The sequence below is a fragment of the Rutilus rutilus genome (assembly GCF_951802725.1).
Source record: "Rutilus rutilus genome assembly, chromosome: 24".
Classification (NCBI taxonomy): Eukaryota; Metazoa; Chordata; class Actinopteri; order Cypriniformes; family Leuciscidae; genus Rutilus; species Rutilus rutilus.
In genome coordinates this window covers 7,217,098-7,235,704 of record NC_140228.1, presented here as the reverse complement: position 1 = coordinate 7,235,704, position 18,607 = coordinate 7,217,098, and the positions used below count along the sequence as shown (strand labels likewise).

Here is an 18,607-nt window from a genome sequence, read left to right as displayed (position 1 = left end):
GCAAACATTAGATTCATTTACCAGGGTGATGGAAATTACCTGGTTCATCTCAACGGCTGCATCCGAAATCACACACTTCCCTATTTTAGTATAGGAGAGTAGATGAAAAACAGTATGTGACAAAAGTATGTCTGAATTCACAATAGGCTACTCATAAAAAAAAAGAAAAAAAAAAGACCTACTTCTTCCGGAAAAAAGAAATTTAATTCTGCTTTAAATTTGAATTGCAATAAAATATGAACAAAGCAGAATGGGGTGTTCTGTGGTCCTCACTTTTTCTTTTTTTTTTTTTTTTTTAATGGTCCACCAACTGAATATCGTTGGGAATTGCTGAACTATGTGAAACTAAGCAATGGGTTTTAGCACAGGCTCCATTTCACCCATTCATGCAGCTTTAATTACTGAACATTATCAGTTCTAATACTGCTCCTGTACAGCATAAAAATGCATGAGACGTTACCGGCACGGGCAGAAATATGAGAGTCATTCTGCTCACGTTACCTTTCAGCTATTACCAATTATTTCCCCCTGAATAAACACTGTGTCAGAAGAGGAGCCGCAAGGTGCATTTTCCTACAAATTAGTCAGGAAAGGATCTGTCCCCCTCCACACCAGTGACAGTATAATCGATATTCCTCACTTATTTTAATGTCTAAACCACAGCTACGGACACCAAGAGTCAGTTTGGTATTCAGTGTTTGGTCTTTTGTAACTGCTCAGAGTTGCAGTTCTGTAAGTTTTGGATGTGTCGAGTGAAATGCCAATGCAATACAGTGGCAGATTGTGCAGATGAGTGCAGATTCGTATACTCTCTTGAGGAGGGGCTTATTTTGAATATGCAATTACTTAACGACTGCTAAAAAAGTATGTTCTATGTTATAGTATGAGTGTCACCATGTTGTCATTATCATGTGACCTACCAGCCATTCACTGGCATTCATAAATCCTCTCCCCCTGGCCTCATGGGATAGTAAAGTGTACATAATATGCATACTACAGTATCTCACCCAAAGTATTAAAGGGGTGGTATAATGCCCTTTTCACAAGATGTAAAATAAGTGTCTAAAGTCCCCAGAGTGTGTTTGGTAAGTTTTAGCTCAAAATACCCCACAGATATTTTTATATAGCATGTTAAAATTGTCACTTTTTGAGGGTGAGCAAAAATGCACCGTTTTTGTGTCTGTTCCTTTAAATGCAAATGAGCTGCTGCTCCCGGCACAGAGGGCGGAGCTACAACAGCTTGTGTCCTTTTACCTCACACAGACATGCAGTGAAAATTTCAAAAAAAGCCTTTTATGTTCAAACCGGAGTCAAACAAAGATGGAGAGACTCAAGAAGAAGTGATAACATGTAGACAACATTTCTGAATGGTAAGTTGAGGAATTTATGTAGCTTATGTGTAGTTATCTTCTTGTCATTGATTAGCATATTCGGGCGGATTTATGTAAATTTCAAGGTTAGTGACGTCACTGACCCGGGAGGAATGTCGTGTAGTCCCTACCAGACGTTTGTTGTAGTCCTTAAAAAGCCATTTCTGTAAAATAAAATATCTCCCTTTGCTTTGAACTTTGAGCGTCGTAACTTTGCAGATGTTGTTTATGCTCAAACAGCAACATTACACACTAACTAAAGTTAGAAAAGTGAAATCATAATCAACCACCCCTTTAAGGTCATCCGGGGACTTTTTTACCAACTCTTTTATGAGTAGGCTACTGTGAATTCAGATAATACTTCTTTTGTCACATTCTGTTTTTCGCCTACTATATAGTAGGGAAGTATGCGATTTCAGACACAGCCATTCATCCCAGACAGGGCCGTTTCTAGGCAAACTAGGCGCCATCAGTTGAAGGGGTGCCAATGTGGAGGATAGGCAATCTAGGGCTCCAAAATGGCCAGAATCGGCCCTGATCCCATGAATCCAGGTCCTAGACGTCTGCGTGTTGAAGCTCTGTAAGAAGGTGTAGACTGTTGACTGACTGCGGTACACCTAGAGAGGGAACAGTAAAAGAGATCGGAGCACCTTTTTAGTGAACTAACAGCGAACTTTCGAAAGCACAATTCATCCCAATGCATTACTCAAGCTGTTTGTGGAGGGGATGTTGTGTGATGTATTATTAGTGATGTTGGAAAAAATGTAGTATTTATCTAGAAGCCCTCTAATGTTGTTTATAGCTACAGTCTAATGCAGAATTTATCACATGGGCTTGTCTAGTGGTTACAAACGCCCCCTAAAAAACCCTAACCCAAGTCACCCCAGAGCTTACTAGTTTGTACTACTTCAAACAGTGCTTTAGGCTTTCTACATGCACAGCAATCAATGCAGATGATAACATTCAGAATTTCACAGAGACTAAGAAACTACTCCAAACACCCTAGCAACTGCCATAGCAGCACAATCACATCCACTCAGAACAGAACACCCTACAGAGTGCAACAGTCGGGTTCGTAAAAGGGAGGGAAATGGATTTTTAATGATAACTTTTTTTAAACCTTTAAAAACAGACCTATGAGGTTGTTAATCCATGGTATTTGCTTCTGCTTAAGCGGCCAGCTCGCATTATTTCATCTTATTTTTGTAATAATCGTATTTAACAACAGAATTCTTATAGAAAAACGACATTACCCTTGATGCTGTACAGAAAATAACACTTAAAACGCAACACGCTCCAAAATAGCTCTTTAGCTCCTCCCACTCCCATGAAGCACTGCGAATGACGTAATCTCCCTACGCTCTCAAAACACTAAAATTGTTTGCAATAAACTTAATATGTATTGGTTTTATACATATAATCAACATTTGCAAATGAGTATTTTTTTTATTTTGATTATGCTGTTCACAATGCTTCATGGCATTGTAGTGCTTTCCCTCACTAAAACCGTTAAATACAGTCTTGTACCTTTGTCTTTTTGTTCAAATACGTACTTTTCTTCTTCAAATCAAAGTTTGTGGTGTTGTGATTCCCCTCGTAGCTGGTTGGCTTGGTTCATGGCTTATAACTCTTTAACTAATACTTTTTTTTTTAATTTCTATGAGAGAAATGAATGGAAACAATACTTCCCGAGCCAACGCCGATGAAAAAGTGGGCGGGAACTGTTTCACTCCATTAAGAACCACTCAGAATACTCCAGCAACCGCCTAGCAACACATTAACCATTCAAAACGCACAAGTTTCTCAAGGCAATGACCCCCGGTTTTTTTTTTTTTTTTTTTTTAGAAAATGTTAAAATCCAGTAGTTTTATATAAGAGTTTGTCTTCATAAATATTTCAACTCGCATATTTTTGAAAATTCCTGTGGCTTTGATCAACAATTTAATATCATCAAAGTCATAAAATTATCATTAAATTACAGCACACTCCAGGCGTCCTACAACCCTAGTTTCATTGGCTCAGTCTCACCTACTCTCCCTCTCCACCATTATTCATGTAGTTAGATGTTCATTTAGGTCTTATGTAAAGCGTTGCAGTGAGACTCTGGGGGTTCTGTGTTATTCCAAAGCATTAACCCCAAAGCTTTAGCAGTATTATGCAGAAGTATAATAAGAATTAACATTTCATACGACTTTTTCATTGAGCATTACAATAATCACTGGTACAAACCACATTCGGAAATATTAACACAGTTATATTGGATTATTAAGAACCAAGACTTGTACAACATAAGCAATGAGAATTAAAATGATGATGACGATTTCCTTCAGTCACAAAATGGCCATTTAAAAGTTCAAAGTTCTCAACGAACAATTTCGCCACCTAATTTCAAATCGGCACGCTTACAAATTGATTATTTTATCATCAAGAGGAACTCTCCCTCAAATAAAACCACGGTACTTAATGAACAGATTCTTATTTGCCTGCTGGGTGTCTTCTGACATACTCTGAAAGAGTGCTCATTATTGACTCATTAATGAACATCTTAATTAAGTACATCATTCACGGCACTGCCATTCAAATGCGTGCTTGTCTGTTATGAGAACGCCTAAATCTTCGTTTAACTTCTATTTAAATGAAGGCATTGCATGATGAACATTTATACATCTCAATGAAGTGGTAATTGGCTGTTTGTGTCTCAGAAAATGTACCCGCTCCAACTAATCACAGACACACATAAGAATTGCTCTGCGTAGCAAATTTGTATTCTATTGTTTTTCTCTGAATACTGTAAAACAGCGATGTTGACTTATATATATATATTGGATTTATTTCTGTCGTATCAACTAATCTCAACCACTTCTGGCCATTTTTACAGAGTTTTAGAGAACTATCTCCATAGATGTTCCATAAAGACATATAATTATGACAGGGCACATATCAATAAAACAGAATATTTGCATAATCACATAATGCTCTCTGTTATCTTCATATAGAATAATTATTATTATCATTAGTGTGACTCTTGATTACATACTGAATTAACTATCCCATTAGCTAAATCAGAATAAAAATGTCAATTAAAAATTACACACCTGTTCTTAGGAAAAAGTGAGTCTTGTCTATGCAGAAGTCACCACCATAATGCTAAGGTGTTGTGTGTGATTGCTAGGAAGAAGATCTGCATGATTAATCGTTAAAATATTGCAATCTCGATTCAAACACCCACACAATTTCATTCCTAAATGACAACGATTCGCCTGTGTTAATTAAACCTTTGACAAAATCACACCGGAACATTCAGATCTGCGTTGGCGCTGAGCCAGAGAAAGCAGTTGTTATGCATGTTTGAAACAGCTTCACAAACAGTCTTTTCAACCACACAGTGTCGTTATTTCTGTGTTACAAATATTCAAATTATCACAGAAGAAATGGGTTACAATTTTATAGTTCGGATATAAACACTGATGTCTACGGAAGCAGTCAGAATAGAGCAAATCAACTTTTGAAAGCAACTTGACGCTTTAAATAATGATTGTCAATTACATCGTTACACCAGTAGGTGGCGACAAGTGACTTTAATTAAGTTAAAGCTGCAGTCGGCAAGTCTGGCAGATTGGGTCGACTTAGCCAAAATTTTGAATGTTTACAACTCTCATGCCCCTCCCCCACTACCAACGAGCACCCGCCCATCGTCAGTGCGTGTGCACCAGATTTTCTGTGAACGCGTCCGTCTCTTCAGCATCGATCAACACCATGGACTCGGAGGTAGGCTGCCCTGGTTAATCTATCCATAGATAGCAATAACCGAGGAATTGGAAGCTTGTTAGTAGATTTTCTCTCCGCCATCACGCTTCGTACAATCTTCAGGCAAACTTCAGGCGTGTCGTGTGCATGTGATATTGTAACGTGCGCGAAGGAGAGGGGATCTGTGGCGTGGGCACGACCTGTGACTGACATTCAGATCTCACACCCCCCTGCGCTGATTGGACTCGATGATCCGGGAGCGGTGGATTTTTGCAAAACAAATAACACGCTCCAGGTGGAGTTAGAAGCTCAGGTTTTGTTCTAAAACCACCTTATTTATGTTGTTCTGTCGGATTATAGTGTCGAATTCACTGAATATGACCAAAAAATATTTGCCGACGGCAGCTTTAAGTCTTCATTAATGAGTCATTGAATCATTCACTCAACTGATTTAAAAATAAATAATTCATTCAAATGTAATTAAACATTTTTAAATAGACAGCAGCAATTAACATCTAGTCAAAACCTCTAGTAAATTAGGCCTACATGTTATTTTGTTTAAAATGTCTGTTCAAAATCGTGGGAGAATCACGATCTCTGTGATTCTCAATTTATCCAGAAATATGCAGCTCTACCAGGGATTTTTCCATACGGTTGCTAGGGTGTTCTGGGTGGTTGCTATGATGTCACTAAGGTGTTCTGGGTCAGTAACGACACACCTCTTCTCAACAAACCACACAATTTGAGGTATCATTCATGTCTGTAGCACAATTAGTGCGGGACGAATTACACTATAAAGTTTAATAAGCTTAGGGCTTTGATTCAAACTTCTCCAGACAGAACAGGTGTTTTTAGTTACGATGTTATGACTCTTAAGAAATTCAAGTGAACACTAATTAAACAGAGATGGGAGAAAAGGAGGCATGCACATATGCTCAAACTCATACACATGCCTGGCAGCTCACCTTTGCTATCTCCTGGTTAGTAATAAAAAAAAAAAGAGTTTGAGATTGAGACTGTAATATCCAAGACAATTTTAATTATCTGATCTGACATTTTGCCATAAACAGACTATTTATTCAGGTTTAGGTTAAACAAATTCTACAATGACCTGGTGTGATATTTGTAAAGGAGAGGGTTTTATCAGCAAGTCTATTTCACAGTTGACCTGTCTTCCCTGAAAATCAAAAAGCTCTCTATAGTCTATAAATTGGTGGCTTGAGTTTTTGAGCTCCGGAATAAAAAGTTTAAAATGGCAATTTTCCAAGAGCTGTAGGTACAAGTCTCACTAATAGTGGTTCAACCCTCTCCTCCCAAGTCATTCGCAAGCCATTTTACTTCCATAACACGATCAGACTTCTGAGTGAAAAAACAGGATATACAATGAGGGAAACAAATAGGTTATTATTAGATAGACAGTCTGAGGGGCCGTTCACATTGCACATGGAACGCTTTTTTACATTTCACTTATTTGGTATTACATTGTTTTGCATGCAAGCCTGCGCTAGACGAATGTGTTTGACCGAGACTGGCACGAAACTGTGTTTCTGTAGGTTCTGACGTCACAAACTACCTTGTAACCAATCACATCAATGTGTGGGCGGGCTTTAGCATATCATTAACTATGCTCTGAAGCAGGGGAGTCTCAAGAGAAGCCAGGGCTTCCCCATATAGTTTTCTGTTGATATGAAAAATCTGGTACATTTAGCAATATACCGGATGACTTATGTATATGATGTATATTACGATATTATAATGAACTATATGCCCATATATGCCTGAGATGGCGAATGGGGTTTGTGTAACATTAGCAACACATTATTAGCTGTTTGATAACATAGTCAGGCAAAAGGCTAATCATATTAATTACCATTATGTCCGATGTTGTAGAGAGAGCAATAAATAAAACGCATTACCATTCTGATTCTTCTGAATCAGTTTCTGGTTCAAACATAATAAAACAGTATATCCACTTGCCATCATGCAGCGTTTACTACAGTAAAGTTGACCGAGTGGATCAGGTACTCTGAGCTCATGTGAGTGAGTGGAGGCGGGGCTAATTTGCATATTCATGGTCCGAGTATACTAAAAGAAGCAAGGGTGTAGAGTTCCATTCAAGCTATTTTAAGGCATGAATATTTTTTTTCTAGGAAAAAAAAACAGACTACAGGGGCCCTCGAGACTCTAAAACACGTTTCCAGACCTTATAGGGGTTTTTTTCAGTCCTCTACCCTGCGTCTTGAATTTTCAAATGCAAAATTTTTATTAAATGCTGCTGTCTGTACATTATTTTGCCTATTACACGACTACTCGCCAAATAAATTCTTATATCTTTTTACCTGTAGGCTATATTATCTTATCAATTATATTATATTATATTATCAAATATACAAAACAATCGACAACAAAACGAACACTGCAACGATATACAGTAATATTAATACTGAGGTTCTCTGAGGTCATTTTCACTATAATTCATAACTGAGACGCAAGATGGCACCAGTTGCATTTGCATGAAATGAGAAAGAGCGAGTCTGCGGTGTGATTAATAGTGACATGACAGTATCACGACAGTTTAAAGGTACAGTAAGCGATTTCTGAGAAACGCTGTTGAAAGTGGGTTGGACCGAGCACCAAAACACTTGTAGCCAATCAGCAGTAAGGGGCGTGTCCACTCATTAGGGGGGAGGAGCCTGTGTTGCTGCATACGCACAACCGGCGTAGCGTCATAGAACGTCTCTGAAAAGGTTCACGCCCACTTTTAGGGGAACAAACCGGCGACCGCCATGCACAGTATCGGATTTAGGACGTGTACTAACCCTTACAAACATGCCAAAGAGTTGTTGTGTGGTTGGGTGCACCAATAATATTTGTAAAAACCCCAAATTGAAATTTATTCCTTTGTATTCCTTATATTTCCATGTATTGATGCCAATCTCTGCCTGCCATCGTCATCCATATCTTGCTGTTATGGAAATATCATGATTTACGGATATGCTATCGAAAGCTAAATCAGGCTAGTTGTATGGCTGGACAGAAAAGTGCACTCAGTAGTTACTCTAAATAGCTACTCTAAATATAAAGACATAATATATACATTTAAAGATGTTTATTTCTTAAAACCGAAGTAAAATCATTCACTGGCTACCTGGTGACTCGATGAGGTACGAGTAAATGTCCGGGTAAGACACTTCTGGCCACTGGGTGGGGTTGTTAGACCAATTTGACCCTGGTAGAATGAAAGGGACATGTTTTTAAGTTGCCCAAATTAAGTTTATAAATGTATCGTTCACACTCTATGGAAGACAGGGTGGACATATAATTACTCGACATATTTCATCCAAGTGATTTCTGAAGTTATACGTGTCTGCCGGCTGTGTACGGACGTTGTTTTGTGCCGCTATTTTGTATTGAAGTCTATGGGAACTCTGGTTTGTTTTCCCCTAAAAAGGGGCGGTTACGAAATTGACAGTTAAGTTCCCGGATGTGCTGGTTGTATGTATAGCGTGTTGGTGAATTTGGGGGCGGAGCTATCAAGATAGGGGTGTGATCCTTTTGGGTAGGGGCGTGTTTGTTTTGGTGATTTCAGATGTCAACAGCGTTTCTAAGAAATCGCTTACTGCACCTTTAATTAAAAATGGATGACGTGGCGCGATTGATCAATCAAAATCAAGGATTCCAGAGAACCGTGTAACAAACATATTAGAAATCTTAGATATCTTAATATTAAAATGATATTATTAGGGTAACGTCAGACAAACATCTAGTATGGAATCTTCATATGACTAATAACACTTTGAAAATGAATAATGGAAGTGTGCTGCAGTCAGTGCTTGCCATAAAGGATTTCTGTGGCCTGTGTACAGTATCCCGTCTTATCTCCACCTCTCAAACTGCTCTCTCGGGATTCTGATGACAGTAAAGCAGCTCTTCTGCACGAACTGAAGTGCCTTAATGCCTGCACTGGCATTTTAAAACCATTTCAGGGAGCCGGTGAATTTGCCTTCACACGGGTCGAGACATTGCGATGGCAGATTCGGCCACAGCTAAAGCTGACATTAATGCAGAATGGTGCACATTATTTGGATGTTTGTTTCAGACATTACGGATAAGGTCTAAGGTAAATGCTTTCAGATGTGTTTATTGATTTTGCACTCTGGGAGCATTTAAGGCTTTCAAATCTACACATTTCTGCTGTTTTGTCTCCAGGAAGCTTCTTAAAATGAGTTTGAGAACATAATAAGCAGGTGAAATTTCTTTTTATTCTCCTTTTTTTTCATTTGCAAGAATAATATTGTTTGTCTACCAGCTATTTCAGTATGGCTATTTTAGTGCCACTAGAAGAAATAGAACAAATAAACTAAAGACCGCATTCCAGCTGAAGTGGCCTATTCAAAGCTCCAGAGAAGCAGCTCTGATTTAAACATACAAAATGATGCATGACAATGTAATTTTTGAAATGACATGTATGGGGAAAAATGTTAAATAGGAAAGGAAGGAAAAGCAATTGTTGCTATCACAGTTCATCACTGTTGCCTGAAAGGAGATTGAAAATTAGCTAGTAACTAGAAGAGAACATCCAGTGACAAACTTTAATCTTGTTGTACCTGTAAAAATGAATATTGAAATGAAGTTCAGCCCAAAGGCTATTTCTCTTGGAAAATTAAATTATTACATGCTGGCCAATGTAGCCTGAAGCTGTGGCAGTTCAGATTGCGCTAGATCAGCGGCTCTCAACCTTTACAACTCCAAGGTCTCCCTTTGTCAAAGTCGATTTTCCTTATACACTCTGATTTTCCTCTTGTACTGTTGAAATTATAACAAAAGGTACTTCTTTCAAAGCGCTTTTTATTAAGAAAATCTAGGGCTGTCAATAATATCAAATAATTAACTGGTCATATTTCAAGGAAATAAAACAAAATTGGTACCTAATGAAGCTGTGATGCAGCAGCTCTCCAGATGCAGAACTTCTTACGCTGGATATTCTTCCGAACTCTCTGCTCAGTTAGCCTATAATGTTTAAAATACAGGAAACAAAACAAAGATTAAAAATACAGGGGAAATGTGTGTGTGTGCGCGCATGTGTGTGTACTTGTACAACTATCTTTGTGAGGACTAGTTTGAGTTTTAGACCATTGAAGTGAGGACAAAGAGAGTAAAGTGAGGACATTTTGGCTGGTCCTCACTTTCTGAGAGCCCTTTAAAGGCCTGTTTGAGGGTCAAGACTTGGTTTTAGGGATAAGGTTATAATGAGGTTAAGGGTCGGTTTAGGGTAAGGGTTCGGGTTAGGCACTTAGTTGTGATGGGTAAGGTTAGGGAAAGCTGTTAGAGATTGCATTGTGTCAATGAATGTCCTCATAAAGATAGATGTACAAGAAAGTGTGTGTGTGTGTGAGTGTGGATACTAGATAGATAGATAAAATATCAAATTACATAATACTAAACCTTATAATTTTAAGATATCTACAACACTCTTGGAAGTTTGCTGAGGCCACCTTTGGTAATACAGGTAATAAGAGAAGTTAGAAAACAATAAAAACTAGAACTGGGAGAACTGGGAGTGCAGTCGGGCGGAAATCTTTTGTATTGACATTTTTTGCTTTGCAATTTTAGTTTCAATATTGCTTGAAAGGCAGCAGGATTCTTAAGTAAAGTTAAGTGGGTGCAGTTTTGTGTCTGTCTGATTACATACTAATTAAGTGACACACAAAAAAGCTAACAAAAGACTAAAATCCCAAAAGCAAATACCACAAATAAGACGACAACATAAGTGAAGAAAAAGATTTCCATTACAGAATGATGTAAAACTGTGTGGTTGCCATGGAGACGGAAGCTGTGAAATTCTGTATTGTACAGCCACCTAGTGGCAGAACATGAGTTGGATAATTTAATTAATTTTCCCTTGAAAAAGTAAAGTGATGGATAGTTCCAGTTCTTATACTACTCTTATAATATACTACTCTTATATTATACTACACTGTATCCTATGGAAGCTTTTTCCTAACAAAATTAAAATGAAAAATCAAATGCTTAAATTGACCAAATAATAAACCAAAAACAGCTGTTCAAATGATAAATCAAATTCAAATGAGACGTGTCGATCAAGTGGTGTGGGCGGAGTTTTAAGGTGGAAGAGGAGACATTCTTGTGTGCAGTTCGGGTGACAAAATATGATTCTGTAAATCATAATGATGAGAAAGTTTCTCGTAATTATGATCTTTTCTCATAAGAAACTCTTGAATTACTTCTATGATGCAGACCAGCAGGGAAGGGCAGGCTAGCGACATCTGCTGGTCAGAGCCGTGTAAATGCAAGAAACGTTCTGCAAAACAGGTGTTTTCGTTAAAGTCAGTGTAATTTACAAAGTGTAATCTATAATATCATTAAATAAAATTAATGATAAATGATCAGTATATGCCTAGTATTCATTTGTGGCACCATTTGTCACACCTTGTGATGCAGCAGCTGCATCACAAACTGTAAGAAAATGATTACTTAATGCTTAATCTGTAAATGAAAGTTTTACATGATAATGTTTTCAAAACACTTACTCACATGCAATAGCGAGTGGGCATACCATAGATATATATACAAAAATGCCTCATTAGTGGTTGTTTCTATGGGCCGCTATATGTAAGCCGTCCGCCATATTGGAATGGTCAAACATGTTGACTGAGCGTCTGCATTCTCTGCAACCGTAATAAATCTGCAATAGATTTAGCTAAAGTAACACGAAGGCATCAAGCAAACACGACATTAAAAAGTTACCATATAAAACACAAACCAACACATTCTCACATGTGAAAGGTTTTCCCATTTCTTGGTGAATTTAAATCTCGGCAGTTTCACAATCACAAAAGTGAGTGAGGACAAGCTGACCGTTCCATGATGGCGGGACGCGGGAGAGCCGATGTGTCTGGAGAGGTCGAATGTGGCATCTATGGCTGATACTGTTTCTTATTCAATAAAGTAAGCCAATCACAACAGTGGCCATTTACTGACTAGCCTTAAAGGAGCCGCCCCTGAAAAACTGATCATTTTACTGCATATATATATATATATATATATATATATATGTACAGTATATATGTATATATGTGTGTGTATATATATATATATATATATATGTATGTACAGTATATGTATATATGTACAGTATATATGTATATATGTGTGTGTATATATATGTACCGTATATGTATATATGTACAGTATATATGTATATATGTGTGTGTGTGTGTGTGTGTGTGTGTGTGTATATATATATATATATATATATATATATATGTACAGTATATGTATATATGTACAGTATATATATATATATATATATATATATATATATATATATATATATATATATGTACAGTATATGTATATATGTACAGTATATGTATATATGTGTGTGTATATATATATATATGTACAGTATATATGTATATATGTGTGTGTGTGTGTATATATATATATATATATATATGTACAGTATATGTATATATGTGTGTATATATATATATGTACAGTATATGTGTGTGTGTGTGTGTATATATATATATATATATATATGTATGTACAGTATATATGTATATATGTGTGTGTGTGTATATGTACAGTATATGTATATATGTGTGTATATATATATATATATATATGTACAGTATATATGTGTGTGTGTGTGTATATATATATATATGTACAGTATATGTATATATGTACAGCATATATATATATATATATATGACCCCTTTAAAAAAATCTTAATTATTTCAAACATTTGACTGCTAGTATACAGTATATTATGGAAATTAATATAAAATTGCTCCAATAAAATTGTGATAAAAACAACTCAAGTCTCTATTAAAGATAAATAAAACCATACAACTATCACAACTGCCAGTTTCAGTCCAATGCATTTAAAAAAATAAACCTGTTAGCATAAAATTCAGAAGTGAAAGTCATATTTGCATGAGCAGGGTGGAGTGAGGGATGATGTTTTTCTCAGAATAGAACAGCACTGGTGCCAGATGTTCGCTGCCCCAAAGGGAGCTCGCTTTTAGATTCATAAATAAATGAGACATGCAAATCCTACCTGTCATTGGGGACTCAGATATGGCTTCATTCCAAGGAGAGAGCGGGACCTACTGGGAAACATCAGGATTGCCTGGTTTCATGGGATCTCATCGTGTGTAAAGGCCTGTTCACACTAAGGACGATAACTATAACGATAACGCTAAAGTTCTAAAATATGAAAGAATAGCAGAGTCCACACCACAACTAGAACAATAACAGCACAGAGAAACAATATTGTTGGAGTCACTTTCAGAACGCATGTAAAGCGACAGACGACAAACCTGCAGTGTGTGTTTAGAATAAACAGAAGAGTATTGTATACGCTGGTGTAGACGCTAATATAGTTATCTTTATTTTTATCGTCATTGGCATGAACTGGCCTTTACTCAGCAGACACACAACTCTCCCGGCCATCTCCCAGCATTATTTGAGGAGTTTCAGGATGGTATTGACCCATGCATCTTCAGCCCTCAGACACCTTTGACAGGTTATGTACACACATGCTGAGGAGAAATGCAGAAAACAAAAATGCATTTTAGTATATAGGGCCATTCTAGAATTCGGGGTACATCTCACATCAACAGAAATAGTACAAAAGCTATATGCTTTATCATTATGATAACTATTGGTTTATATATATATATCTGCTAGCTGCCAAGCTTAATCATTAAACACCATTTTGAAACGACAAGGAGGGACATTATGTATTTCCTGGTGAATTTGAAAACGTCTCTTTTGTCTATTCTGCCATATTAAAAGAATTTTAAGAATCATATATTTTGAATGTGATATTTTCAACACGGACACTAAGGACAGAAATATTATTTTCATGATAAATCTGCCTTAAATATAATTTTGTCAATTTGTTATGCAAACCTCTATCCTGTGTGGATATAACATATAATATATATAACCTGAAGGATATGAGAAGCAGCATAATTGAAATGTAAAAAAATAAATAATAATAATAATAATAATAATAATAAGTATTAGTATAGTATTAATTATTATTATTATTATTATTATGTACAGATTATTTGAAATGTAAAAAATAGTTCGCAAAAATAGCAGTTGACTACACATTGTTAACTACTGCACACACACATTTACTCTCCTTTGACACAGAAAGTTAAATTATGATAAAAACGATCTATGGCAAAAATTATTATCATCAGTGAACACAGTAGGGAATTGAAATCATAAAATATTGCAAACCATAACAATGCACCCGATATAGTTGATGGTCACTTAATATGACGCCATAATAACGACAAAAATATTGAAATAAAGAAAAGATGTGTAAAAATAATTCAGTATATGATGCTCGTTGAATGATGTTGTGATCAATCTTTTTTTATTTGCAAGGGTTGTTTGTTCAGCAATATAGTTAAGTTATTCTTAAAATAAATGTCAATGAAATTTTTTTTTTTCTAAAGTATTTAGATGTTATAAATACATGGACTATAGATTTTGATTTTAACATATTTGCATTTTTTTTTTTTCTTACTCGAAGACTCATTCACCTCTAAAACACTCTGCAAAAACTATTTTAAGGAACATGGATTTCAAGCTAACTGAAACATAGGGTGCACAAAATATCTCCGTGAGATTTGAATATGCTTATTACCCTTAAAGGATTAAAATATGATATTTCTGAAGAACATTAAAAAAATAAAAATATGAATCATCAATGGACAAGAAATGTATCCTAAATTTCAGAATGACTCTTATATTTAGTATATAAAGTTTAGTTTTAACATTAAGTTTGATATATGGTAAATAGTTCAACAGATGCTCATCTGTAACTTAATAACATAAATCATTGTGATCAATTTAGTGATCAGTTTAATAAAAAAATTCCTGATATTTGTTCTCATATATTTTTATATTACAATAAAACAATGGAATTTATTCAAAATATCTTCAGTATTAAAATACTTTGATAGCCTTTCATTGGAATTAAACATCATTTCTTTTTTCAGGAACCTACACTGTAATTTTTTTTTTTTTTTTTTTTTCGCCAGATAACCTAAAAATGTGCTTCAAGTGGCAACATCTAAATTAACTTGTTTTACTCAAATAAAAAATATTTAATAATTTAATAGGACTAAATCAACCTAGTTACATAACAGACTAACATTTAAAATTAGTTTAAACTGACACACCAATGTTTATTAATGTGCACCGACTAAATCTAAACTGAACAAAGTAAACAGTAATAGCCTAGGTTTAGGTAAATGTTTTTAGAACAAGTGGAAATTCTGGTTTCTGTGAGTTTGTCGGAAGATTGCACTAAATAAACAGTTAAATGTTTGATTCCAGAGTGTAAAAGGCTTATTTCTTCAGACACAAATTCTGTGATATTTCATGTTGTGTGTAATTTTGTTTTGTATTTATTTTGATATTTAATATATAAAAGTTAAAAAAATTAAGTTAATCCAAATAATAATTTATAATTTAATGCTAATTAAACAAATCTCTTTGGTTGAAAGAGTATTTTTTACTTTCAATTGACTATAGAAATGTGATTTGTGTAAATTCATTTTTTTAAGTTGAGCTAAAGTAAACCAATTACTTGTAACAAGTTGAAGTAATTTTTTTACTTTGATCCAACGACTCATTTTTTTTCAGTGTACTAACACCAACAAAAGAGTCAGATCAGGTAGCTCCTGATATTATTTTTATATCTTAAAAAACTGAAGCAGCACAAACAATTGTTTATGGCACAAACGATTGAGAATATTTTGCCAACGTTTTGCGTTGGGTGGGGGGGGGGGGGGCAACTTCACGCACGTTTCTTTCAGTCCCTCTTCGTGTGAAATTTACTTTTTTCTTCATCCACATGGAAATGCATCCTATATACCACCCAAAGTAAGCAAAGTATTTACACTAACAACTAACAAGATCATTTGCATTGACAGAACTAGTCTCAGTGCTTTACTTGTCTTTATAACCTTTGTCAGTTTAGTGTTTAATGTACTCTTAATGACAGTACAGCAGACAACAACTATGTTTTTCATCATTTCCATCTGCATATTGACCACTGGAATTCAAGGTAGGTCAAATACAGAATGTTTTATATATTTAGACAGTTATGAAGAGATTTCTAACCATCTGTCTTTTACAGGCTCAAATGGACAAGTGACAGTTACTCAAACTCCTCAAGTCCAACCAACTCAACGTGATGAAACGGTCAAAATAAACTGCAAAACCAACTTACCTGTTGCTGACTGTAGTCTCTGGAGGAACTGTGTGTCCTGGTTCCAGCACAAACCTGGACATGCTCCCAAACTCCTCATTTATAACATACGTGACCGTCACTCAAACGTCCCATCTAGATTCAGCGGCAATGGCGCTCACACTGACTTCGATCTGACCATCAGTGGAGTCCAGAAAGAGGATGAAGCACAATATTACTGTATGACCCGACACAAGATTGACAACAAGTATGTGTACACACAGTGATAAAGAGTCGTACAAAAACCTCCCTCAGTCTGTTTCACGCTGATACACACCGCAGGTGCTGATGGGGAGGAAGTGAATCGGCACAATAACACACTCACTGCAATACATTTATAGTACAATCTACAGTAGGATTTAAACATTATAGTTTATTTTAGATATAGTTTTAGACTTTTATTTATTTAATGTGCTATTGAGATAAGATCTAATTTATCTGTGTTAGTGAATTTCATTAAAATAACAGATCATTGAGAGATGGTAGGATATGTTTTGAGTGCTATCTATTTACAGTGTAATTTTTAATACTTGTTGACCGAGCTGCTCCCAAAATGTCTGTATGAACGAAAATATAAAAATTTTCACTCATTCACTTTTTTTTTGTAGGGCAAGCAAAAATTTCAAATAAAAAATACTAAAAATAGACATTTTACTTTCAGAAGAAATAAACACAATTACACACAATACCATTTATTTACTTATTTAAAACAAATCAATCCAAATCTATCAATCCAAAGTATATAGAACATCAATATGTTCTATATAAAATATTATATAATATTACGTAAAATATTCTTACATTGAAATTTTACATACTACAATAATTATTAGTATCACTGTATAAAAAAATTGATTACTTAACAGAAACAATTAATAAAAACTGATTTACCATACTTGCTTTAATAACATATTATATTTTCTTATTTGTCATTTTGTAATATATTCTTAGGATTTGTTTTTACTTTTTTTTTTTTATGTGAACCATGTTTGACTGCATGATCATGGGATTTAATTCTGTTGTATGCTAAAAGAAAACCGCTACACTTTAAATTAGACCATTAATTTATTAAGCTTGTATGATACAACTTTAATTACTTGATACATTTTTTATAGCTCTTTTTTATATTTTTAGGCCAATACTGATGCATTAAGTAGGGCCTATGGAAGTTTGTTAAAAAATAAAAAAAGTAATTGCAAATTTTTAATCTTAGAATTCTGACTTTATAGCATAAAATTGCGAGTTTATATCTCGCAATTCGGACTTTTTTTCCCCTCACAATTGCATGTTATAATATCAGAATTCTGAGATAATAATTCGCAATTACCTTTTTTTATTATTATTATTTCGTGACGGAAACAAGCTTCCATACCCCTCCATACCTAATCTTTCTTTGACCTTCATAATCCTTATCATAGCTTATGTTGGACGCTATACTTTGAAATATAGTTTTTAACTTTAATCGCAGATTTCTGATGTTCCAATAAAGATTATTTTCATAGGAACAGCATCATTTGCATAGTCATTCAGTGAAGCTAAAGTCAGCTATATAATCCTGTGACTTTAACTGTAGGCTAACGTTACCTCTATGACCTCTTTTCTCATAACAAATCCACAACAAAAATGATATTTCTCATTTTTCTCACCATCTTGCTTTGGTCACTGACTTTAGGTAACTTTCATTCTTAATAGATTTACAACACTTTTCCTATTTTTAGGTTTTGTAATTTTTTTAACATGTCTGAATAATTGTATTATCGTTAACAGTTTCCAGTCAAGTGCAAGCGACTCAGAGCCCGTCGGAGAAGACTCTTCAACTAGGAGAATCAGTTACAATAACATGTAGCAATCTTGATGTTGGTAAATGGTGTGATGGTAAATATTGTCTGAGCTGGTACCTCAAGAAATCGGGAGAAGTTCCTAAACTCCTCATCTTTGGAGAAAATGTCCGGGCTTCCTCTATCCCATCTCGATTTAGTGGAAGAGGATCCGATAATGATTTCCAGATGATCATCAGTGGAGTCCAGGCTGAAGATACAGGAGATTATTATTGCTTCGGCGATTTAGGTGGTTATAGATTCACACAGTGATAAAGAGCCGTACAAAAACCTTCTTCAAGAACCTGAGGGGATCAAGATGCTGCGACAGAGGAAGTGAAACCGCTAACACTGTGGGGAAACAG

General features: G+C 35.3%; 1 long non-coding RNA gene across 3 annotated transcripts; it reads right to left on the bottom strand.

Annotated features, from left to right (window-relative positions):
- Positions 1-297: 297 nt before the first annotated feature.
- On the bottom strand, positions 298-18,535 carry LOC311283856. 3 transcript variants are annotated; one of them, XR_014626122.1, is made up of 6 exons: positions 18,324-18,528; positions 16,408-16,559; positions 13,568-13,690; positions 13,207-13,333; positions 10,046-10,127; positions 301-1,987 (listed from the first exon to the last, which is right to left on the bottom strand). It is a non-coding gene; the product is annotated as an uncharacterized lncRNA (long non-coding RNA). The 3 variants fall into 3 exon arrangements; XR_014626123.1 differs by lacking the exon at positions 18,324-18,528 and having other exon boundaries at positions 298-1,987; positions 13,207-13,311; positions 13,469-13,690; positions 16,408-16,641; XR_014626121.1 differs by lacking the exon at positions 13,207-13,333 and having other exon boundaries at positions 18,324-18,535.
- Positions 18,536-18,607: the final 72 nt, after the last annotated feature.